General features: G+C 33.8%; 1 long non-coding RNA gene across 8 annotated transcripts in view; it reads right to left on the bottom strand.

Moving 5' to 3' along the window:
• LOC111049953 overlaps positions 1 to 25,940 on the bottom strand; it is a 189,379-nt gene that overhangs the window by 149,273 nt on the left and 14,166 nt on the right. For 5 of the 8 annotated variants that reach the window (XR_005573158.1, XR_005573163.1, XR_005573160.1 and 2 more), the window contains exons 4-5: positions 23,229 to 23,311; positions 20,899 to 21,074 (exon numbers count right to left, since the gene is read on the bottom strand). This is a non-coding gene — a long non-coding RNA (uncharacterized LOC111049953). Of the gene's footprint in view, positions 1 to 19,737; positions 21,075 to 23,228; positions 23,312 to 25,940 lie in introns of those variants that run through there. The other 3 variants (XR_005573165.1, XR_005573164.1, XR_002606022.2) reach the window with 1 other exon arrangement.

Genomic DNA, 25,940 nt, shown 5'->3' with positions numbered 1-25,940 from the left:
TCAACGTAACCTCATTTTTTGAATGTTATTGTTCCAACATGGATTTGTCAAAGCCTAGCAGAAGCTAACATTCAGCTACAATATTCAATGGTAAGTTGAAAAAAAATAATATTTGACCTATTCTACCTCAATTACAAGTTCTAAGTACATCAATAATCAACATTATATTACATATTCATGAAAAATGAAATGCTCACAGTTGTCAGCTAGATGCTAACTTTGCAGTATAGCATACTAGACATTGGGTCTTGAGCTCTTCAGCTCTTCACAAGTGATATTGTCTTCAATGATGCTACTTTTCTGATACATTCAAAACGTTTTGAACATTTTCCCATTGAATTTATTAAAAAATAATATGATACATGAATAAATAACCAAGCTTTTATCTGATAAACTCCAATAAAATATGAAATAATGAATAATTTAGTCAGTGAATGTGATTTACGAGTATTGTTATGATTGAGATTGCAAACTATTCATACATTTTCAGCTGAAGATCAATATAAATAGATAGAAAATTGAATTATCATCTCATAAATATTGAATAATGTAGTATTTCATGGAAGTGATACCTAGTTAGTTGATAAATTCCATTGGTTTCTTTTGTGTTGCAGTAGAAGAAGATGCAGACAACCTGGCTGATCTGCTGGATATGTCAGATTTGGATCTGTCTGACTTGGATTTGGAGGATGATGAGGATGCAGATCCAAGCTTCCAGCCAACCCCAAGCAACACTACATTGATTGAATCACCCACTCCAGTTGAGAACTCCAATGAAAGCAGTGAGGATGAGGGGACTCACGTTCATCAAACATCTAATGTAAGTTTTATAATTAAAAATAATCACAATAACATTTGAGTGAAAATTTTTTCAAATTTATGCAAGTTCAGTAAGGTTTAAGAGAGTCAATTTCTGTCTTTACAGGAAGAAAATATTGGGACCAGACCAGAGGGATGGCGGCGGCGTCCTTTCAATCCATCCAAAAAGTTGGATGTGCCTCCATTTGTACCTCCTGATCATCATAATTGGGATGAAACCAAATATTTCGAAACATTTATTGATGATGAACTTTTTACTTTAATTTCTGAAAAAACTAATCAGACCTATTTCTTCCTTAAACAAAAACTTTTGAATTCCACTCCCCAGGAAATCAAGTGCTTTTTTGGGATTTCGTTTGTGATGGCTTGTCTACAATATCCCATCATAAGAATGTAGTGGCAAAGAATGAGTGGAGTGTGCCTGTGATTTCATCTGCTATGACTAGGGATAGGTTTTTCACTTTGCATTCCAATTTGAAACTTGTTTTTGACAATGAAGTAACTGATGAATGTAAGAAGGGGGACCGACTTTGGAAAGTCAGGCCACTCTTTGATAGAATCCTCAAGGGTTGCTCAGAACTGGAAAGGGAGGAAAATTTGTGTGTAGATGAAATGATAATTCCATTTACTGGGAACTTAGGTATTAAACAGTACGTGAAGGGCAAGCCAAATCCTGTTGGCATAAAGGTTTTCGTGCTGGCCAATTCAACTGGAATTGTGCTTGATCTTCTACCTTATCAGGGAGACACAACTTTTCCAGCTGAGTATGTCAAGTATGGGGTCAGTGCAGCCCCTGTTCTATATCTCGTGAGAGATGTTGAGCCTGGACATATTATTTTTCATGACAGATACTTTACTTCATTAAAGTTCACCGATGAACTTTTACAACGTGGGCTGAAGTCAGTGGGAACAGTGATGCTCAACAGAATCCCCAAGTCAGTGAAACCCTTATCAGACAAGGAAATGAGTAAAAAAGGAAGGGAAACAATCGATGTTCTGGTTAGAAATGACCAAGAAGTGGCAGTCACCAAGTGGATGGATAATAAATCTGTGCTATTATTATGTAGCATGTTTGCTGATGAACCAGTTGATGAGTCAGTTACCAGTAAGAGGTGGTCAAAGAAAGAAAAAAATATATATATTTCTGTAAATCGTCCTGCTGTAGTAAAGATGTACAATGAGAAGATGGGAGGAGTCGACTTGGCTGATAGGCTAAATTCTTATTGTCCAATCAGGAGTAGGACAAAGAAATGGACAATAAGAACAATATCACATTTGTTTGATTTGTCTGTCAGTAATTCATGGCTGCTTTTCAGGCAAGACAAGTTGAGAGAGGGTGACAAATTGAAAAACATTCAGCAGCTGAGGTCATTCAAATTGACATTAGGCCAAAAATTGATTGCAGCTAGCCAAGTGAATCAAAACACTGTAGACAGTGATGAGAGTGAGAGTGATGAGAGAGAGCCTCAACCAGGAAAGAGGAGGAAAGTAATTCCATTCCCCCAGAATACAAAAGAAAATTTAATGCTCACCACATGCCAACCATGATATATGTGACGATCTTACAGAAATGTCGTAGGCCAGGGTGTAAAAAACTCTGTAGAACAAAATGTTCTAAATGTCCAGTAATGGTGAGTAATGGTGATAGAAACTGCTTCAAGGCAATCCATAGATAGATGAAATATACAGTGTAGTGGATGATAAGAACATAGTTTAGTATAGTGAATATAGTATGTAGTAAAGTAATAAATAGTAATAGTATGAACCTAATAATGGGTGTAATTTAAAATTAATGTATTGAATTTCATGGTTTTTGACTTGACATGACTTTTTTAGAATTTTACAATTATTATTTTAGGATTTAATTGCTTCCATTTTTTCAATGTAATATAGAAGATTATTAAGAAATATTCAAAAAGATTAATCATTTGAGTTGTACTAACCCGAAGCTGTTATTACTAGTAAGATTAGTCTAAGACAAATGAATTGCAAAGTTCAGTTGAATTAAGAGCAGCTCAATCACAGCTGAGACCTGACGTATAGTATACTATACTACCCTCCCCCCGTAAACCCCATGAGGGGGGAAAATCTGAATTTTTTTTTAATCATCCAGAGGGGGTAGAGATAGAAGCTAAATGGTTTCAAAGTTGATTGAACAACTGACTGAGTGCCAGGTCTCAGGAGGCTACACTCATTTCATAGCAATTGTTCTATGTTGCTACCTATAGGCCTACAAGAGAGACAGCTGCCAATCCAGAGAAGACCTCCCATAAAAAAGGAGAAATGAGGAGGCAGATGCTCCAAGTTGTTGCAGTTCATCTGCTGCCCCTCAGCCTCCAGTACATCCTTCTCCCACCAAAGGCGAACTGAAGAAACATTTGTAGGTGAATGCTACATATTATGATGCAGGATCGAAAAAGAAGAACAAGAACACGAATTCTGTGGTAGACATGCTGTAGGTTCCAAACTAGATCAAGCAATTTACAGACTTGTTTAAATAGCACATTAAAAAACAATTTTATTAAAAATGCCGCAAACACTATATTAAATAACCTCCTACCACCAGAGTTCAGCTCTTGTACAGAGGTCCTTGATCAAAAAATAAGTTGTCAGTACTCTGCTGAGTTGAGAACGTTTACTCTCACACTCAATTTTTATTTGCCCAGAGCATATATGTATGTGCGATCAAATTTTCCAATGCTTTGCCAGACCCAAGAACACTGAGAAGTTGGTTCTCTACAATAAATGGCAAACCAGGCTTCACAGAAGAGGCATTTAGTATTTTAAAATGTATTGTCCAGGAAAAGAGTAAAGAAGAAGGAAAAGTCATCATCATCACTTTGATGATGGATGATATGTCTATATGGCAACAAGTAGAACTAGTGAATGGGAAATTGGTTGGATACAACCATTTCTTGGGACACAAATGTCTGGTGATATCTTACCAGGATCTAAACAAGCTTGTGTTTTATACATTGTTGGAGTCAAAGTACGCTTTCAATTTCCCATTGCATATTTCCTTATTGAAGGATTGATAGGAAGTGAGAGGGCGAGATATAAGTGCAATACAGAAAATTTGAGATGTAGGCGCTCATGTTGCTTGCTGTCGATGGTACAGCAACAAATTTTGCCATAGCTAATGTTTAGGAACTCAATTATTTTCCAACAATTTTAGTTCTTATTTCCAACACTAAGTTATTCATGAGAAATACTATGTAAATTATAGAATTCATGTGATCTTAGATCCATCTCACATTGTGAAATTGGTGAGAAACGCCCTCGCTGAAATGGGTATTATAATTGATAAAGAGGGCAATGAAATAGAATGGGAGTTTATTGTCAAGCTTGACAAATTACAGAGAGAAGGTTTGAGGGTTGGCAACAAATTGACAAGCCAGCATATCAAATTAATGACAAAAAAATGAAAGTGAAGCTGGCCACCCAAGTGCTCAGCACTTCTGTCACTGATGCACTTACTCATTTGGATGAGGATTTGAAAATTCCAGAATTCCAAGGAGCATCAAACACTGCTCATTTTCATGTTACATCATACAGGCCAATCTCGCTACTACCTGCAATATCAAAACTAGGTATTTGAAAAGAATGAAGCCAATTATAGTGATGAAGAAGCTGATTCCAAAACAACAATTCGGATTCAGAGAAAATCACACTACCATAGAGCAAGTCCACAGAATTGCCATTGAAGTGGCTCTTGAAGTAAATCTGTAGTACGGTATTCCTGGATGTCGCCCAAGCATTTGATAAGTTGTGGCACAGAGGTTTATTAGCCAAATTAAGAACTAGGCGCCCAATTGAATACACTGAAATATTGGAGTCATATTTAGTGGGAAGATAATAAATTCAGAGTCAAGCAGGAAGCCGCCTATTCTGAACTCAAAGAAATTAGAGCAGGAGTACCACAAGGTAGTGTTCTTGGGCCAATCCTATACCTACTGTATACCAATGTAGCCTGAGTTGAAGAAAAATACAGTGGCAACATTTGCTGATGACACAGCTATACTAACTCTTGGCAACAACAGTCAGGAATCTATGAGGAAACTTCATGATGCTGCTGATGAAATCTACAGTTAGGCCAAACTCTGGAAAATCGAAATAAATGAGAACAAGTCTGTCCAAGTCAACTTTACCAATAGAAAATGTGAACAAAAGTTTCCCTTATCCGTCAATGGGAAACTTTTTCCATTTACTAAAATTAAATGAAGGGATCGGCCGAAGAAAGTGCTAACCCTCATTTTTGTTGAAATGTGGCTAACAACGCTAACATCTTGTAGGATTCTCATCAAACTATCTTGAGGCTGCATTTAATTTCTAATAAATTCACCAGGTAGCTCTACAATCTATATACACTATCTTGACTCAATGTGTTTTTTCGTTTATTGTTGTGGCTAAAGAGTGCTAAGCCCACGCTGCAGTAACCGACAATGGATTGTGAGAACAAGAGAGGGCCGAAAAGACAGTTATTTTTCGATCAAGATGACGATTTTGATGACATCGTGGACGACAGTGATGCTGATCCGAATTATTCACCATTATCAATATCAGAAGATGAAAATAATGTAAGTATAGGTTAGCATTATATTGACTCTGGGATAACCTAAAAAGATTTGTGTTAGCATTTGGCTAAATTAAAAAACCGTATTACAGTAATTTGAAATATTTATTTGTTTCTAATACTAATAAACAATATTAAATTATATTACAATAGTTTATTTGGTATTGAGATGTATAATAATTTTATAATCAACAGTTATTGATACCAAGCCTTCAGTGGGTTAGCACTGTCTTCACTCAAAAACTGATGCAATTCAAGAGACTTGTGGTTTAGCATTGTTTCGACTCAAAATAAAATGAAAAATAATTAAAATGTTATTTTCAGGAGGATGTTCGTCCTGGCCAGGCTGCAAATGAAGAAGTAAGAAGCCGGTCTCCTCACCCTACACCAGGGAAGCCTCTTCAAGGACGTAAAAGGAAACAACTTTTGAGTAAGAAAGAAAGGAATAAGAGGAGGAAAAATGAAGGTAGGCCTTATAAAAATAGTAAATGACTTCTTGTTGATGGACACATGATTGGGGAGCTCTGCAATTGCCCTCTCAAGTGCAAAGATAAAATTGAGCAAGTAAAAAATGAGGTTTTTGATGGATTCTGGAACCTGTCCAATTTTGATAAACAAAATGCATATCTCTTTGGCTTAATAGAAGCTTACGATGTTAAAAGAAGGTATGGAAAAATGCCTCCAGAGTTATCTCACCGACAGAAATCATATAATTTCAAGTTGGATATCCATGCAGTATGGTGAGGGTATGTCGAAAATCTTTTCTGGCTGTTCATGGACTCCAAAACAACAGAGGTCGGCTGAACAATATTCTAAAGCAAGTAAAAACTACGTCCACACCTGAGAATGATAAGAGAGGCAATCATTGTAATAGACCTATAATAGAATAGAATAGAATAAATTTTATTTCACTTTCTCAAAATGCAATACAATATGAATATATAGTACATAGTATATATTTATGCATTATACAATATTATTACAAAGCATTTAAAAATAAATAAATAAAAAGTATATAATACATAACTAGCATATTACCTATTTGTTTATAAATAATAAACTGTAAATTTTTAAAATTTGAAGGGAATTTTGTATTATGACCAAATGAACATAAAATATATCTTCTCGAAAGTACAAATATATTATAATTATTGACATTGTACAACCAAAAAATAATGCATAATATGCATATTGATGCAAATGGATTAAATACTAGCTTGCAAAGTGAGAGAAATATCACTTGAGTGCAATAGGTATTGCAATAGTCTCTGAAGATGAGTATAGGCGGATCTTCAATGAAGAATATAATATTGGTTTTAAATTGCCTAAATCAGACACCTGCAAAATATGTGATATGTTTCAGATTAAGTTGAGCAACCCATCAACTAGTCTTGAAGAAAGAGCAACGGCTCAGACAGAGAAAGAGTTACACATGAGATGAGCTCTGGAGGAGCTATGCAGGAGAAGCTTAGAGAATACTCTAGAGAAGCACAAGCACATCCTGAAACATTGCATACTATTACTATTGACTTACAACAAACCCTGCCTACTCCAAAACTCACCTGCGGTCCAGCTTTTTACCTACGTAAGCTTTGGACTTACAATGTTGGAATCCATGACTGTGGTAACAATCAAGGGTACATGTTTATGTGGGATGAAAGTAAAGCAAAACGTGGCAGTGAAGAAATAGGTAGCTGTCTAATGAAATACATTACATGCATGAACATCAAAAGTGAGAAGCTGGCTATATTTTCAGACAACTGTGGGGGGCAGAATAAGAATTACAATCTTGTAGCCCTTTATAACTAACTCATTTCAAAAAAGATTTCCATAGAAATTGAACATTACTTTCTAATACCTGGACATACACTCTTACCCTCTGACCGCAATTTTGCTATAATTGAGAAATTTCAGAGAAAACATCCACTGGTGTACACACCAGACCAGTGGAGAGACATCGTTGTGAAGTGTGGACACAAAAAGAAGTTTATTGTAACTCAAATGAATAGTGAAGACATGATCGATTTGAATGATTTGAAAAAAGAAGTATTAAAAGTGTTCAAAATAAGACCGAATTTGGAGAAGACATTTCAGAAGTAGTTTGACTTCATGATTGAGCTACAAACTATTGATGTAACTTAACTTTCTATGCTCATCTTTGAAAAATAAAATTCGTTTGAAAATAATGGAATTATTTATTTATGGAAGAAAGTGCTAACTCTCAAAGCCATGTGTATTTCGATGTAATTATATATATATATATATATATATATATATATATATATATATATATATCTGCCTTGTTGGTGATGTTGTCTTGTTGGTGATATATATATATTTGCAATTGATAAAAGTAATAGGATATATAATTACCCTCTGATATACTATAGACAATCTTATGGTGACCTAGATACAATTATAAAGAATGAAACGTGATTTACAGATTAACTAAAGTTTAAATTGTGATTTCTCGAGATTCTATCTCAGAGGGTTAGCACTTTCTTCGGCCGACCCCTTCTAATAAAGTTAATAGTTACCATATTTTTTAAAATCTATGAATTCAGGGCTACTTTCTTGTATTTATAAAATAGAATTATAGTACCCTTTAAAATCAATAAAATAATAAAAGTTAAGTTACGTTTCAATTTGTATTCTTGTTTTATTGATTTTTAAGGGTACTATAATCTATTTTATAAATTAATAGTTACCAATATTGCTCTATTTTCAAACTAATTTATTATTTCCATCATGTTTGAAATAAACATGGCAGATAATTTGCCAGCCAGTTAGCCGAGTTGACTGAGGCATTGCACCCTTCAGTCTGCTAGTGCTACCTGGCCGCGGGTTCGAATCCCGCTGAAACCCATCGAATAGACATGGACTTTTGATCATTTCATTATTCATCCTCGCACCACCCATCACCATGCACAAGCAAAAAGCGCATGTGGTCATCATCCGCAATAAAAAAATCTGCTTCTGTTGCCTAAAACACCTGCAGTGTGGAAAGAAGTGAGCAAGGTATTCGAAACTAAATGGAACCTGCCGCACTGTGTGGGGACTGTGGGGTCACTTGATGGCAAGAATATTCTATTGCAAGTGCCCATCAACTCTGGCGCAGAATATTTCAACTATAAATCTAATTTAGCATTGTTCTTTTCGCATTGATAGATGCAAATACGAATTTCATATTTGGTGACATAGGCTGCCAAGGGAGAATTTCAGATGGCGGTGTATTTTGTGGAAATAGTTTGCATAAAATGAAGCCCTATCATGGAGTCCTAAGGGGACTCCCCAAAGAATTTTCAACTACAGTTTGAGTAGGGCATGCCAAGTAATCGAAAATGCTTTCGGAATATTAAGTGCTGAGTTCGAGTTTTGAGAAAGTCAATGCTACTGGCTCCTGAAAGAGTTGAGCTGGTGGTGATGGCAGCAATGTTGCTGCATAATTATATAAGATCCCATTCTCCAAATTTATACACCTCTGCTAACTATGAAGAAAATAATGGTAGTAATATAACGTCTTTGCTACCTATGGCAGATGTTTCATAAAGATCAACAAACAATGCACAAAAATTCGAGATGAAATCGCGGAATATCGTATAAAAGAAGGATTCCTAGAATGGCAAGAAAATGACGCCTAAGTAAGTCAACATGGTGATACTGGTGATATTTTTGGAAGTTTCTTCGATTTTTGTACTATTAAGTTATCAAATAGAAAAGATGTAATGGTGATGATAAGGGAGATACATTTATTGTGGTTTTATTTGAAAGTGTAGAATTAGAACTCTGTCAACATTCTTAACTCAGTTATTTAATCCTCACCTATCTTATGTTACTTATCGAAAATGTAATATTTTTTATCTAATTATATATTATCTAACTAAATGACCCTTGATCAGATTGTGTTAAGTACCAATTGCTAATTTACAGAACATTTACTATATGATAAAACTAATATAGACACAGTTTTTTTTTTGTAATGGATCACTTTACCTCTGTGTGTTACAAAAATTAAAAATCTGTTTTATTTGCTTAAATAATGTTCTTGACCTCAGTGTTGTATGCATACTTTTAAAATACTCTCCTAGGGTTACAGTGAACCAATTTTTTTTTAATGTTCATTACCCAAATGTCCACTTAATTTCAGAATGACCCCTATCAAGTGTGTGATTTTGGCTCATGATCGAGGTCAAAATCAAATCAAAATTCCGTCAAACATCAAATCTTAGCACAATTACATTGAGAGTTCCCTCACAATTGAGTCCCATTACTGCCGAGCTAGAAATTATTTAGGTACTATGTTAATTAACTTGGAGCTTACATAATTTGAATAAGCTGCCTCCGAATTACTCAGATAGCTTTGGTATACTTTGTATCTTCTCACAATGTTAGGTCTGATGAATAATATGGCCTGTCACCTTCCTCAAAATTATAAATGTATCAACATTTTTATATATAGTTGCCTCAAATTCACGACATCAAAATCTTTTAATACCTGTAGGATATCTCTGGGATTGCGGAGTATAAAATTGAATCAACATGCAATGAAAGTTTCAATAACACAATATTACAAGGTAACCTGTCTATTTCACATGTTATAACAGTCACCACCTGTCAACAGTTCTGAAGCCTTTGAGAATGCATTCTTTAGTATGCCAAATGATGCTAGTGAACCACAAATAGTCTAATTTTTGCAAGTGAAACTAGTAGACGATTGATTCTTCATGGCTTACCGATGTTATATTACATTGCCAGGAGAAACACCTAAGTAGGATAATGTTGAAATTGAACAAGTAGACAATTCAGTGACACAAATTTAGCATTCAACCAGTTCTTAGATGTAGCTGAATCAACTGCTGAAAATTCTGAAGCACAAAATAAATCAACGACTGGAGAATATCAACATAATTTTACTTCAGTAAGTGAGAATAATAAAAATGATGAAGATGTCAATAGTTAAATACATCTAATAGCAACACTCAACCACATTGTTATAGTATCTAGCTGACTGCGCATTGTTTTCCTTCTGAACCAATTAATAGTTTTTTGTTAGTTCTTCAGAATTACTCAACGAGAGCACATGGATCCAGTACTCTTGTTATTTGTTTATTGTAGTTTGTAGTGTGAAAATAAAGTTTTAATTTTCTTTCTAAATTGTCAAGTCAGTCGCCCAATCACTTAATGAACTGATGCCCGAATTTGGGTGTTGCAGAAAGTTTTTTGATATATCCATGTTCATTCAACTCTAATTCTTCAAGACCTTTCATCTTATTTAATGAAAAATATTGAGTTTAAACTCTTAATCGTTGAAGAAACCGATTTTTCTCCAATGAGAGACTTTTAATTGTGAAGTAACTGAGTTCCATCACTCAACAACAGAAATCTTTCTCCAAGGAGAAAAACTAGTGTATGCTAAATCAAGTATGAACTCAACAACAGTTTTTCCAATCGGAAAACAAGTGAACATATCCAAGCATAAACTCAATTATAGCAACAAGTTTTTCTGCAACAAGAAGTGTGAACCGAAGTGCTTGTGGGTTGACACAAGCTTCAAGAACTCTTTCAATGGAAATACCAAAATCCAGAATCAAACCATAGTATCCAGCCATGCAGTTGGCTGATTGGATAGTGAATATCCTCAATCTTACGCTAGCCACCACAGGAGATGAAAGGACTTCACAGAGGGACAGAGAGCTCGTCAACTACAAGAGGATTCCAGCAATTATTTCATTAATGGAAAGAGAAGATGACGCTGACACCAACGCCACAGAGGACAATCAACTGTAAAATGTTTCTTCTTCTGATGCAGGTTTCCTTTCCACTTCGGTTTTGCAGGCAGCGCCTAATGTGCTACTTTGATTAACAAAAATACTCGTTTTTATAAAAGGATTGATTATTTTTTCGCTCAACTTTGATCTATGTATTATTTTTGTTATTATTGTAACATAAAATTTTACTTGATTTGATTTCAATGCTGTTCCTTGCACCAGCATTGCCATATAAATTGACTGATCTGAGTAAAGATTTAGGTATTACTCCTGTCAAAATTCAGGTTTCATTTGTAATAAACGAAATCTTTAAATATATGTATAATATTAATGTTGCCTGTTGAATTGAATACACCACTAAATTGAATAATACCACTAAAAGAATGATAACCACTTTGTGTGACACAATATCGATCATGGCCATCTAGACGTCATTACAATGCATTTAAAATCAACAGAAACGAAACTAGATCAAATCAAGCTCAGCAAAATAGAAATAAGCGTGGACTATTCAATGGGCTTGGCTCAGCTAAGTTTTTCTATGTCATTTGCATTCATGTTAATGATTACCCATGAAATAGCTGAGCCAATAGGTTTTGCAAATCTCGTTCACAGTCGTCTGTGAAATTTTGGGTTTACACTGCGTTGTGGTTTTTGTCATTTCCTTCTTGGTTCACATCCGCCCGCACCGTTTTCGACTCGTCACTCTTGGCATCAAAAATGGCGTTCGTTAACATCTTGCCAGTTACCCTGAGTCATTGAATTTTAAAAATTTCATTTACTTTTCACTTTTTATGAAACGTTTTGTGATTCGTCTTGTTTTATTATTCATGTCTGACGTTTTAAGACATAAACTTTCAATTTCGCTTCGTTATTTATTGAAATAGCTCAATATTTCAAATTCGGACACCACTCCATCGTGTTCAGCATTCAGCTGAATTTTGTTTCATCGCCTAGGCCGTTCTCCTTCGGCATCTCCTACTTCATTCTAAGCACGGCAGCTTAGAATAACCTCTACGAGGATTTCGTCTCCGGTTCGAGCTGGTTCTGGATCGTCTTCCATCTTTGTCAGTATGGTCTTACCATGCTTTCATCTCTCGGGGGCCTTCAATCCAGGGTTCCGTTGAAAGTACGCTGCTGCTTTCAACATCTTCTCCTGTGAGCACACTGTATTCGTCGTCGTAGAGGGTCGTCAGGAGCTCAATGTTCATCAGGTGATTCAATCCATGAATCACATACATGGTGGACATTCCGTTCGCATGTCTTCAAGTTGAGGCTGGTCTCCATTCTGTCCTTTCCTGGGCAATCCTGCTTTCACAAGTCAACACTTTTTACAAAGTTGAGTAATTTTCTATTTTTCTACAATAATTTTAATTTGCATTTCCATTTTTGTTACAATTTATGTAGCATTATTTGGTTCATAACCAATATTATTCAACACATTTAAAGTTCTCTACTATGAAGTCTTACATTTTTGCTTCATTTTACAATGAATGGCAAATTTTATTGCATAATTATTTTTTTTACTTAACCTTACTTTTGAAACCGCAGCGTTCAGTGAGCTTTACAAACTTTTCAAGTTACCTTTTTGTGTTTTCAAACATTTCAAATATTGCTGAAATAATTTTGGCATAGGCCATTAAATATTAGTTTTGTCATTACGCCACTTTCCGGCAAAGATTTAATTTACATATATTGTTATGCAACATTTATTTGATATCTTACTTGTAACCTTGTTACAGACCATTTTGTACCGAAGTCTGAATGTATTATTCTATTTAGTTCAAGTCAACACAAGTGATATCTGTTCACTACTACTACTATTATTATTATTGTTATCAAGTCACATATTTTGAACCAGTGTTCCAATTTCCTGGTTAGTTGAAGCATTTTCGATTAGGTTTCTATTGAGGTACAAATGTCATTCTATTGAGGTTTTATTGTGAGTATTTCATTGAATAGTCACAGTGTGCTATATTGTTTTATTATTGTAAACAATTAGGTCAAGTACCTCATCAGTATTTTCATCTACAATTTTTTTCTCTACATTATTCATGTTGATTTTTTCTACATTATTCAGATTGAATATTTATACTTTACACTATTCAATTTTTCTACATTATTCAAGTTGAAGTTTTGTGCATTGAGCATGGAGGAATATCTTCAGTGCCTCATCGCATTTACTACAATTTTATTGAATGCAATCTTGTATGTTGATATACGGTACAATTTTAAAATTCTGTACTTATCCTGCGATAAGTATATGCATCTACATGCATCTCTTGTATTTAGCTGATTTTGTATTTGAAATATTTTGAATTATTTTTTCTGATGTTTATTAAAATTTATATTGATAACTAATCTTTTCATTTGGTGTTTTACCTTTTTACTTAGCTAATATCAGTTACCATTTTGTTCCAAGCTGCAATCAGTCTTGCAAGCACAGTGGTTACTCATCTCGAATATGTGAAATTTCGTCCAAGCAAGTAATAAGACTTGTTTATTTCTTGTTCACCAATTTTATTCTCTTGGCTCATTGCCACACAATATAAAGATACACGCCACTAATTTTACCGACAAATTCCTCAGTTGGAGCAGTGGGCTCTTGATCACAGTGCCACAGATGTACTCTTGAGAGAATGAGAAGGAGAATTTTATATGAGATTCTTGGTGGATTTATTAAAAAATAATAATAATTATAACCCAATCATACTCACATGAAAAGGCACAACAGGCTGATGACCAAAACTGTTCCTTTTCAAATTTACCCATGACAGGAAAGAAACAGTTACACGGTCCATCAGTTACATCTTCTCCATGGAAAGATTCATGCTTTATTTCTTCACTGATGGTCATTTTTGCCACAACAGAACAAGGAGAAATGGAAGTCCAACGATGTCTGCTAGTATAGAGGAGACACCCATGTCACATAGAGTACAGAGAGTTTGTTTATTTATTTCAAGTTCAGTCAATCGCAGCATAATAATATAGAGAATCAATTTTCAGTGAACAAAAGGCTCATTGATGTAGGATATCTTAATAATATAATATATTTCAAAAAAAGACTCTACCAACTCACTTAAAAACTTCTAGTCCAGGTAATGAATGCTCAAAAGAGGGTATAGAGGGAAAACAATAGAGGGAAGACAATTTATGACCCCGCAGTTCTGTTTAGGGTAGTAAGGAGGTGTACATATTAAAAGTCCCCACCCCTACCCCTTGTGCTAAGAGGTCGGGGTGGTTCAAAGGTACCATTTTTGGGTTTCTCGCATATAAAACGAAAACTATGTATCTTATGGACATAACTGTTATATACAAAATTAAAGCTGACATAATTTCATACAATATTAATCTTACAACTGTTTCTGTATCTTCACTAGTTTTTGATATATCGGCTCTTAAAGGTGAGACATTACTGAGAAAAGCACGTTTGCCTCCAATTTGTTGTATTTGCTCTTATATCTTTTTACAAATCGATGGGAAAAGTCCATGCTAATTATGAGCTTATAGAGCATTAAATAATTCTCTTCAATTTGATGTATAAATTCACACTTTCACGCATTTCCCTACAACTATTGCAGCAGCTTGTGTTGAGTGTGAAAACTCCAGTTTTGCAACAATAGACCAATTGACGAAGGAATTTGGAGGGAAAGTTTTGAACACAATTTTTGACTTTGCACTTTGTTGAGACTAGTTGGGAGGAGAACATAACAAAAGTCCCCATTCCTAACTCAAGTGCTAAGGGGATGAGGGTGGTTTAAAAGTTGCATTTTCCATTGTTTTGCTTCCACGCTCATATCTTGAGAACAATGCGTTGAATCGACATAGCTAACTATTCCAAAATAAAGCTTGATAAATTCTCTGCACTTTTTGTTCAGTGGAATTTTGTGATATTCTCAACGGTTCCGGAGATATTCGCTTTTATAGGAGTGTAATTTGTTCAAATAACAGGTTTTCATCAAATTTTTTTGCTCTTTCATGGCTTATAACTCTTCAACAATGCATTGTATAAATTAATACTTATCGTAGGCTTGTAGACCATTAAATTCTCTTTGAAATGATATATTAGTTCACTATTCAAAGTTTTCGTTTCATTGTTATAGCAGCTTTAATGTAGTGGGTGAAATTATCAATATTGCAACAAGTGTCAACTCAGCGGTTCCACACCTTCAACAGAGGGGATAAAGATACGCACTTTTGCTATATCTACCTACTAACTAGTCCAAATTAAGCTTCAAAGTCAAAAATTGTGTCACAGACACCCCTATCGAATTTCATTGTCAAATGATCAATTGTTGCAGCATTGAAAATTTCACTCACTGTCCAGAGAACGATGAACGCTGGGTGATTAAGCCGACCCTCGCTTTCCCACGCTCAGGCACACAAGTCCGGCCTACCTGCGCCATCGATATACAGAGTGTCCCACCAAGGTTGTAACAGCCGTTGACCATAGATTCTACTCGACATTTCTGACAAAAAATATTCAGTAAACTTTTTTCCTATCGACCTTAGTTTTCGAGATATATCGATTTTTCGATATTTTCAGAATATGCCTACTTCCGGTCATTAAATACTCGATAACTCGAAAACTACTGGTCTAATTTCAATTTCAAGGGTATTGTTGGAAAGAGAAAAACATTTTAAACAAGATTGATGTAACTTTATTTGTTGTGAGATATTTTGTAGTTTTTTATTAGGGCTTAAACTTGAAAAAATGCTATTCTTTAAATTCAAAGTGAAATTTCAAACCGTTTTTTCTCGGATTTCCGGGTAATTATAGTGTTTTCAATATTTCAAAAACTTCTCCATTTCATAAGCTTTCGAATGTGTATAAATTCGAAAAGTTAAGTTCCATGATAAAGTGTTCAAAACTGCTAATATCTGGAATGAACACCTTCAAAATGAGGAAATTCACAAACAGCATGCATCAAGTGGTGATGCTAGGGTGAAATCACCTGATTTCTCTCTGACAATATTCACAAATTTTAATCAACATTTCAACATTCTACAATGATATGACTTTTACAGTAGCTTGCATTATTTCCTGTACCATAAATCCTGAATAAAATAACAAGAAGTGTATGTTTCAGCCTATTTTCATTGTGCATTCCAGTTAATTGGCATGATATGTATCAACTTTGGCTAGTAGAGAAGTGTTCACGTTCATTATCATGAAATTTACCTTGATTGAGTACTTGAACATGTTATTGGTCAAAGGAGAGTGTGGATGCAATACAAGAGAGGCAGAGAGAATACAGGAGACGTTGTCCTGACCGAAAACACCCATCTCATAGCACGTTTTTAAGATTGACAGATGTCAAGATGGTAAGGGTCTAGGATCAGTTTCAAGGTACGTGAGGCCCGTCTTAATTTCTGAAGCTTTTGAGAATCTTATTCTAAAGTATTTCGAGCAGAATCCTCGATCCAGCATCCGGCGGGCAGCTGGGATGTTGGATGTTTCAAGTATGATAGTTCAAAGAATATTGAAGAACAATAACTTTCGACCATTCCATGTTACCCCACTTCAAGAGTTGAATGAGCCTGATACTGTTTAAAGGATGCAGTTTTGCAGTTGGATATTAGCACAAGATTGCATTTAAAATATTTTATGGTCAGATCACAGATAAAAGTACGTTCACAAGAGCTGGTGCTGTAAATTTCCACAATAACTTTCCCATATACATGGATCTTTCATTTTCCCTGCAAGAATAAATGGTGAAGTTTTTATGGACTTTCAGGCCAATGAGCTTCACGAATTGATAGAAGACGTGCTTCTCAATTTGAGGCAGAATATGTGGCTCCAGTTGGATGGCTGCCTCCCTCATTATGCTAGAAACGTCCGTGGGTGGCTTGATAACAATATTATGCTGGGTGGTGGATTGGCCGAGGTGGACCCGTAAGTTGGCCACCACGCTCACCTGATCTTACTCCAATAGACTTCTACTTTTGGGGGGTTTGGAAGAGTATAAAGTTTACAGAGAACTTGTAGAGACCAGGGAGGAACTGATTCTCAGAATTTGATTGACGTTTAAAGTAATGAAGAGACGGCCCTATGAAGTGAGACGGGCAACTCGAAGCTTGATGATTTGCTCTACTGTGTTTTACTAATAGATGTGCAGTCCATTACAAGTGTTTCAACTTTGATGTAATCACTCATTTTTTTATTAACCTTACTCATAAGTGTACAAATCCCGCACGTGACAGCCTAGTCCCGTACGTGACAAAGGTGAAAAAAATGAAATCATATTTAATACAAAGGGTTTCCCAGAACTGAATATGTCTTTTAAAAGGTTATGTCTCAAGGTGTATTTGTAAAAAAATACAGCCCCATCAGAGTTGTTAAGGAGCTGAAAAAGAACTAATTATAACACAATCTTGATCAATGGTTCACCTGACATGTCCCGTACATGAGAAAGGTAATTTTATTTTTTATACTTTCCACAATATTGCATTATTTATTGTCTATATGGCTCAAAAATAGTCTAGGTATATAACAAGCTATCAAAATTGATTCATTGTAAAATTAAATAATAAAGTAGTAAAAAAATTGCTTGATAAATTGAAAAAAAAGTTGAAATGTCCCATAAGTGACGGTGGAATGGCCCTTAATAACATTTAAACACATCTTAAAATCATTCTGGAAACTTTCAAAATGAAATTTCTTACATTGAGTTGCTGATGTTAAAACGATTCTTGCCTGTAGCTTGAAAATGATAAATTATTTCAAAGCTCTCTCAGATGAAACTAAGGCTTTAGAGCTGACCCGCAATTTTCGCTTATATTTGGTTTATTAATTCAGCTTTTTAATGAAATAAGTGATTTAGATACTAGCATAAAGTAAGGAAATATTTATGATTATTTCTGTCATCTCTGATACTAGTTTAGAGTTTTGTAGGTTGAATATATTACATTCTAGTATATTATCCCATAAGGAAATAAATAATATCATTGCTGAATCCAATTTAAAGTTAATTTCTAAAGAACCAGAAGTATTATGGAAATTATCAAAGGTACACTGCTCCATCTATAAGGAATATATACTTTTTCATTAAATTCCCTTTACAATCGCCCACTTATGAAACCTGGTTCTTGTTATCCTATGTATTTTGGTGGGCTCGGCGATTTTCTTCTATCAAAGAAAATGGATCAAAGAATTTGCATTAAATTTTTGTAAAAAATGGAACTAAGTGCTTCAAAAGATTTGAAATTTTGACAGTGGCATACGGTGAGTCTACTCTTAGTAAAAATAAAAACGTTTATAAGTGGTACACATTCAATAGTAAACAAAATTTGTTTACTATTCCAATGTTTTATTTTGTTTAACAAGATTGTTTTGGAAAATCGTTGAATCACTATCAGAGGAGATTTTAGTTGCAGAACATGTTGGTATATCAGTTGGCTCGTGCCATGAATTTTTTCGTATATTTTGGGCATGAAACGTGTGTCAGCAAAGAACCGTTGCATGAGAATCGCTCAAAAGCAATTGGATGATGTCAACAACGATCCAGATTTGCTCAACAGGTGACAAAACATGGGTATACGGCTATGACGACGAAACTAAGGCTCAATCGTGTCAATGGAATTTGGTTGTATTCTAATGGGTAGAGCTCGATCGCGAATACATCATATTGTAATGAAAAAGAATGTTGTCTTCTAGTTTGTAACTCATATAGATGTAACTCATATAGATATCGATGTAATACATCGTTGGATAGTTTGGTGAAACAATAAATCGAAGAGAGGCCCGAATTGAGTAATTCACTCATCCACAAGAAATTGATTGTGAAAATATACTTGAAAATACGGTCCATTGACTAGAATCGGGTAGTTATGTTGTATCATTACCGTTTTCAATGCACCTGAACGTTAAGGCTGTGCAAAGGCTAAAAATAAACTTTTTACTCGTGATAATTTTTCAAAGTTTTCTCAGGAAAACTTTTTTTCCGATCATTACTTTTTGAGATATGAGCGACTGAAGTTTGAATTTTTGGGACAGAACATTTCAAATTCGGTACGATATAAATCCATGAGATTCAGAGGATGGATTCTTCATGGTATTGTTGATCTAGTAAAACAAAAATGTTCTGAAAATATCATTTTTTGTAAAAGTTATTCAATTTACCAAAAATAACTCAACTAAAAGTTATTTTTAGTTAATTGAATAACTATCTTAAAAATTTATATTTTCAGAAAATATTTGTTTTACTAGATCAACAATACCATAAAGAATCTATCCTCTAAATCTCATCTATTAATCTCTTACCAAATTTGAAATGTTCTGTCCCAAAAATTTAAACTTTAGGCGCTCATATCTCAAAAAGTAATGATCAGAAAAAAAATGTTTTCCTGAGAAAACTTTTTTATTTTGATAGCTTGATGATATATACAAATCAAAAAACTTTGAAAAATATCACGAGTAAAAAGTTTATTTTTAGCCTTTGCACAGCCTTAAGGTGACTCATTATCGATGGCTAAGACAAAATTGTTAAATTTGGAAAATCGTCTTGCTCGTTCTAAAGATCTCCAAATTTCTCATCACAAAATAATGTTGGATTATCTACGCCAAGTCCAGATGTCATTAATAAAAAATCAAGAAGATAAGTTTGAATTGTTTTCAATGCTTTTGCGCGATCGTCATCAAATTTGTCTCTTAATTGTATTTTACATGTTGGCCAAAAATTACAAAGTGATATCTTCAATTTGTTGTTGAATTTTCGGTTGTTCCTAATCACTCTAACATCTGATCTTAGACAAATGTATCGTCAGATTGTTGTTGATGAAGCTTATCGAAGATTTAAGAGAATATTGTTGAAATTTTCTCCTAATGATCAGATTGAAATTTATGAATTGATTAACCAAATGGTTCAATCTTTTTGGAGTATTTTTCTCCAAAACGGACTCAATATCCCTGGGGATATAAGGCAGCACCGGATTTCTGTCTACCATAGGAGTGTCTCAAGTGAAACTATTATTATTATTATTTCCCATTTAGGAGTTGCTAATAATTATTATATCCATGTTGGGAGATGCTAGACCACTCAACCCTTGGGTTCCGACCACCAAGGGAGGGTGACATGCTAATAATTAATGACATAACTACTCCACACAATCATGTGGTAAGCAGTTATTCCATGTCCGTCATCCACAAATCATTTGTCCTGAGTAGAGATGGAGCCCAAAGTGTCCGCTTTCTGCATCTGCTCAACAGTGGATTGGAACTCTATTCACAAGCAGGAATAGATTTTAAATTAGAAAGCAGTGATGGGCGCAACCCTCCAAGAACATCAATTTTAAGAACCCCCAGTCGTACAGAGTAGCCTCTGCTCAGCCTGCACAGCTCCACTATTAGTTCCTGGTACTTGATCCTTCTTCATGACAAAGTATAATTCATAACAACCTTTAAAATAATTGTTTGGTGTTTCACAAGTATACATATTACTCAGATTTCTTGTGATACAAGTCAGTTACATAAAAATCTCTTTGACTAAGCAAAAAAATTGAGCTTCATAAGAATGCGTTTGAAGTTTGGAAAAAGTTTGGTTGGGATTGAGCAACTTAATATGATTAGGGCGATTTAACGCCGTCGTTTAAATTTTTTAAATTGAAGTATTACATTACTTTAATACAAACTATACATTGATATTGCACCTCTAAATGTATGACCCATATGCTGTTTCAAAACATTTCAAGCACCCAACTTCTTTTGATAGATTACACATTAAAATTTATTTTTCCTACCACACGACTGCTGTACTGTAGATATGGGATCTCGATGACAGTTGAAGTAGTTTCTTGAATTCGATCATATTCAACGATGACTTCACTGGCCGCCTGGCTGTTGACATGATCTCCTCATGATGTGCCGCTGCTCTGCTAGGATGATGTTCCACTATTGTCTTCCATAACTGCCAATTCTGAAAATGTGATGATACAATATTATATCATTGTGCAGTAATTTCAGCTGAAAATGTTTAGTGATTTTTGGAGAAAATGAATTACAGTAGTTCTAAAATATCTTAGGTTACTTGATCATATTATTGCTTCATGTTTTGTATTTTTTACAAGATGAGTTGTAAAGCTGTTTAGTGATTTTTGGAGAAAATGAATTACAGTAGTTCTAAACTATCTTAGGTAACTTGATCATATTATTGCTTCATATTTTGTATTTTTTACAAGATGAGTTGTAAAGTTGTTTATAATGAGTTGATTGAATAATAAGAAACCTTTAACTTATGTACAACCATGAAATGAAATTTACTGACAATTCAAGTAACATACATTATTTGTAAAATACATTCCATTGTAAAATAAATAATGTCAATGTAATTAAATTACCAATATCGTAATTTTTAGTATTGTAATAGTTTAATGTAACTTTTCCTTGTTTATTTGAATAGGATTATGAAGCTAAATGATATTTTGTATCAATGACGCAATATGGATAGAGGGGTTATCATATTACGTTACTTCAAAATGTTATTTCTTGTAAATTATGTTATATATATTCTTCTTATGAAAATCAAATCCCTAAAAGTTGATGTTTGATATAAATCCCTATCAGTTCATGTTTGATAATAAATAATTGATATTGAACTGATAACCAACTCATTAATTGCTCTCGCAATAAAAATTATATTGACAATATTTATTTACTCTTTACTTAACAAATATCAAAGATCATTAACAATAATTATCAAAATGATTGGGAGAGAAGAAATAAGTTAAACCTAAAGCTATTTCTCTCCCAAATTCAAGAAATGAAAAAATCCAAAAAGTGATTGCGATTTCACTTCTACATAAATTTCAATCAAAAAATATTTAGCCTAAACGAAACATAATTTGAATCAAGTTGTATTGAATACCAAATAATCCAATTTGAATATTCCACTCAAGACTAAATATCAAAATATTGATTGATTATGTCGATTACAATATATACTTATTTATTTATCATTTACAATCAACTTAAGGACAAAGAAACAGACTACAGTCCAAAACTTCTTTTCATCCCAACTTCATAAAATAAATTGTCCAAATAAAGGTCATGTGCGACTCTCTAATTCTTCACTAATTTCCACATTGAAACGAAACACAAATACTTGAAACAATTAATTTTGAATTTAGAAAGATTAAGATCCGAATCGATAACAAAATTCCTTCTACTCAGTACTCAAAACTGAAAAATAGAAATATTGACTTATGAAAATTTGAAACCTAAAAATAAAAACAATTTCTCTTTTTCTTCTTTTCTATATTGGAATAACTAGCACTTCAAAAAGTCTGAGCAAGTGATGGATTGAGTATCCTTTCTCTTATTTCTCTAATTTTAGTTCTTAATCATGAATATTCAAAATCACATGAATGGCATATTTTTCATATATTTTAATATGACTACTCAATAGTTTCTTCATTGATTCAACAAATACCCTTCTTATTATTAGTAGAATTAGTGACTAACTTCTTATTTTTTACTTCCTAATAATTAATTTTGAAACTTGAGATTAGCATAAATGCGCCGTGTCTCAATAAAGGTAATATAAGAAAGGGTAAGTTAGTAGTTGATTCAATAGAACGAGCATGCTCGTTCAACGAATGAGCATAAATAATAAATGATGACAAATACAGCAAAATCTAGGGTCCGGGAAAGAGAATGTCATGTGGTAACAAAAAAGTATAGAAGATACAATGAATAATATTAATTTATGAGGCCATCATATTATAACCTCTGTTTATGAGATGGGAAGCTGTTGGTTATTCACAAACTTTTCAACCAAATCGCAGTATATAGGTATATATAGATGGAAAATATTGCATGGAATAAATAATTTGCTCTCAAGTGACAGGAGACAGCGTTAATAGCTTGTTTGCGCCTTGAGAATTAAACATTATTGCAACTAGATTAAACTTAAACAAATGAAAATTCAGGAAATGAAGCGAAAATAAAAAGGTTATTCATAAAGGAGAGATCGATTTCAACTATACTGGAATGCATAATTTACTTGACTAAATTACAGCTCGGTAAAAATAATTACGTGATCATTGAAATGAGCAAAATGAAAGTTACTTACAAAAAGTCACAAGATTAGCTACGTCAATGCTGATGTATGCATTGGTTTCTTGATTTTAAAAATGGGGTCCTTTTATCATCATCCTATAAAATGATAAAATCAAAACAATATTAGTAATAATATTTCTAAGGATTTTTCAAGGGAAAGACCATTCAACCTTTATGCCGGAATCCAGCAATAACCTACTCTTATTCAAGTTCTGCAAATCGTATACAGTAACACTGCATTCATCCATATTCCTTATCTCAGAAGTAGTCCAGTCAATTGACATAAAAAGGTGGTGTGCTTGCAATATTAATATTGTAGTTCTAATTTTTTAATATAATATTATTTGGGTACATAAGAGAAGTCCAGAACCAATTTCTTCATGCAGAATTTCCTTGTGCTAGATACAGAGTGGCCCAAAAAGCTCGTATTTTCGGCTCATTTTCCAGTTTTCAGCTATTTCTGCCAAATCTCGTAAACGAACAGAAAAATTTGCTCTCCTTTTTTAGACTATAAAATTCTAAATAAAATTATATCATTCGGAACTCTCCATCTCCAATGACTACTGAGTTATGATTTTTCAATAATCAATTTTGATGAATTTTAGTTTTTGATCAACAATATCTACCAATTGCTACCAATAGTATATAATTGTATATAGTCTGTGTAAAATAAGTTGAGACTTGGCCCTCCATCCTAAGAAATTGCAGGGTTGCCAAATCGTGTAAAATTGCAACTTTCTCAAATTTCCAATTCAGCGTCAGAATTGGATGTAGAATATCATCACCGATATCCTAGTAGTGCTAAAAAAGTTTCAGGGTTGAAGGATTAAAAGGAAATTCAACCTCTATGATAAAATTGGAAACATCGCGAAGATTTTTTTCTTTTGAATATCACTTCTCTCAGAATCATAGGGCGTCGTAATGCGTAATAATTTCATATCAAATTAACGGGGAAAATGTCTCCTTTCTATTCGTGTCTGGATCATTTTTATTCGACCTATAGTTATTTTTGACCGAGCGAAGTGAGGTCTAAGATTCAAGTCGACGGTTTGGCATTTCTCTTAATGTTTAAATGTTTATATGTTGCGCATTTACGGCGAAACGCGGTAATAGATTTTCATGAAATGACAGGTATGTTCCTTTTCAAATTGCGCGTCGACGTATATACAAGGTTATTGGAAATTTTGAATTTCAAGGATAATATAAAAGGAAAAAGGAGCCTCCTTCATACGCCAATATTAGAGTAAAAATCAGACTATAAAATTATTCATCATAAATCAGCAGTCTAGTGGACTATAATACTACCCGTTCAAAAACATCGAAAATCTTGAAAATGTATCTTTCCATCAACGTTAGTAGACAGTTGACTATAATAGTACCCGTTTAAAAACATCGAACATCTTGAAAATTGTATCTTTCCATCAATTGTATTGTAATAACATTGTATTGTAGAGTTGCAGCCAAACCTGATAACAGTGCTCACACTCACATTCCGGGACGACACGTCACGGTACGATAGGATAGAAAGCACTCTGTTTATTTAGGATTTTTTCTAGACATTTCAAATTGATAAATTATTTATTAATTTTTGATAAAACATAACAACAGGTCAATGTAACTAACTGAGCGCGAGGTCTACTGATCACAGAACTACTAGTTTAATTAATTATTATGTTCATCAATGTCGAGACATTTCGAGCAGAAAACATGAAATTTTCGACATGCTAGAAGCTTTCTCAGTAATAATTGAAATTATTATTCCAACTGTCAAACGTACTCGGAAGAACGTATTTTGTCTCCAAGGAATTTTAAAGTTATAGCCCAGTCAATGAAGGTCCAAAAAAGCAGTTTCGATCCGAAAATTAAATAAAAGCTGAATTTCCCACCATCGATAGAACCCACCCAGAGGGTCATTCTCCCAAAAGTCCCAAGAAATCCCCTTGGAGCTTTCTGCCCCTGCACCATAAAACATGAAAAATGCAGGTGAACACGGGAAATCAATTATCTCTGTAACCATTGATCAGAAACAGTTCTATTATATGCCATTCGATTTGTTACATTATAGACTACAATATTGATTATATTCATTTTTCCAATAAAATTAACAGTTTTCTTGATAAAATAATACATATGTAAAAATAAATCTCTCATATGTCATTCGATTCGTCAAATTAAGGACTACAATATTAGTCGGATTCATTTCCTCAATAAATCGAACAGTTTCTTTGATAAAATAACATATATATAAAAATTTAAGGGTTTTTCGATTTGATTTTTGTTTTCTCCGATTAACTTCGAAGCAAATAATCCAAAGAAAATTAGACAAATAATTAATGTAGCCACATTCATTGCGAATCCATTGATGTATACTGTTATTTATTTGCGATTCGATTTGACGCTGTGGAAGGGGAAATAGTCGACGCGGTACGGCGTGGCTGACTCTCTTCACCATAGTAAACAGTAAAATACAGTAGTAGGCCTACTGCTTTCTAAGTTGCATCTTATTCACACTATGGCGCTCGAAACAATTAATTTTGTCTATTGTTTTGACATGCGATGAAACTAATTTTCCACATTTTAATTCTCTAAATTCCGATAAAATATTCATACTATTACATAATATAATACATATTTAAAATATGTGTGTATGATCATAATTCTATGTTAAAATTTATCATAAGTTATGAATGTCAAAAACTGAGATGAATCATAGATTACAATAGTG

This window comes from Nilaparvata lugens, chromosome 1, assembly GCF_014356525.2.
Source record: "Nilaparvata lugens isolate BPH chromosome 1, ASM1435652v1, whole genome shotgun sequence".
NCBI lineage: Eukaryota > Metazoa > Arthropoda > Insecta > Hemiptera > Delphacidae > Nilaparvata > Nilaparvata lugens.
Note: the sequence above shows the minus strand (reverse complement) of the source record. Positions and strands in the feature narration are given on the sequence as shown.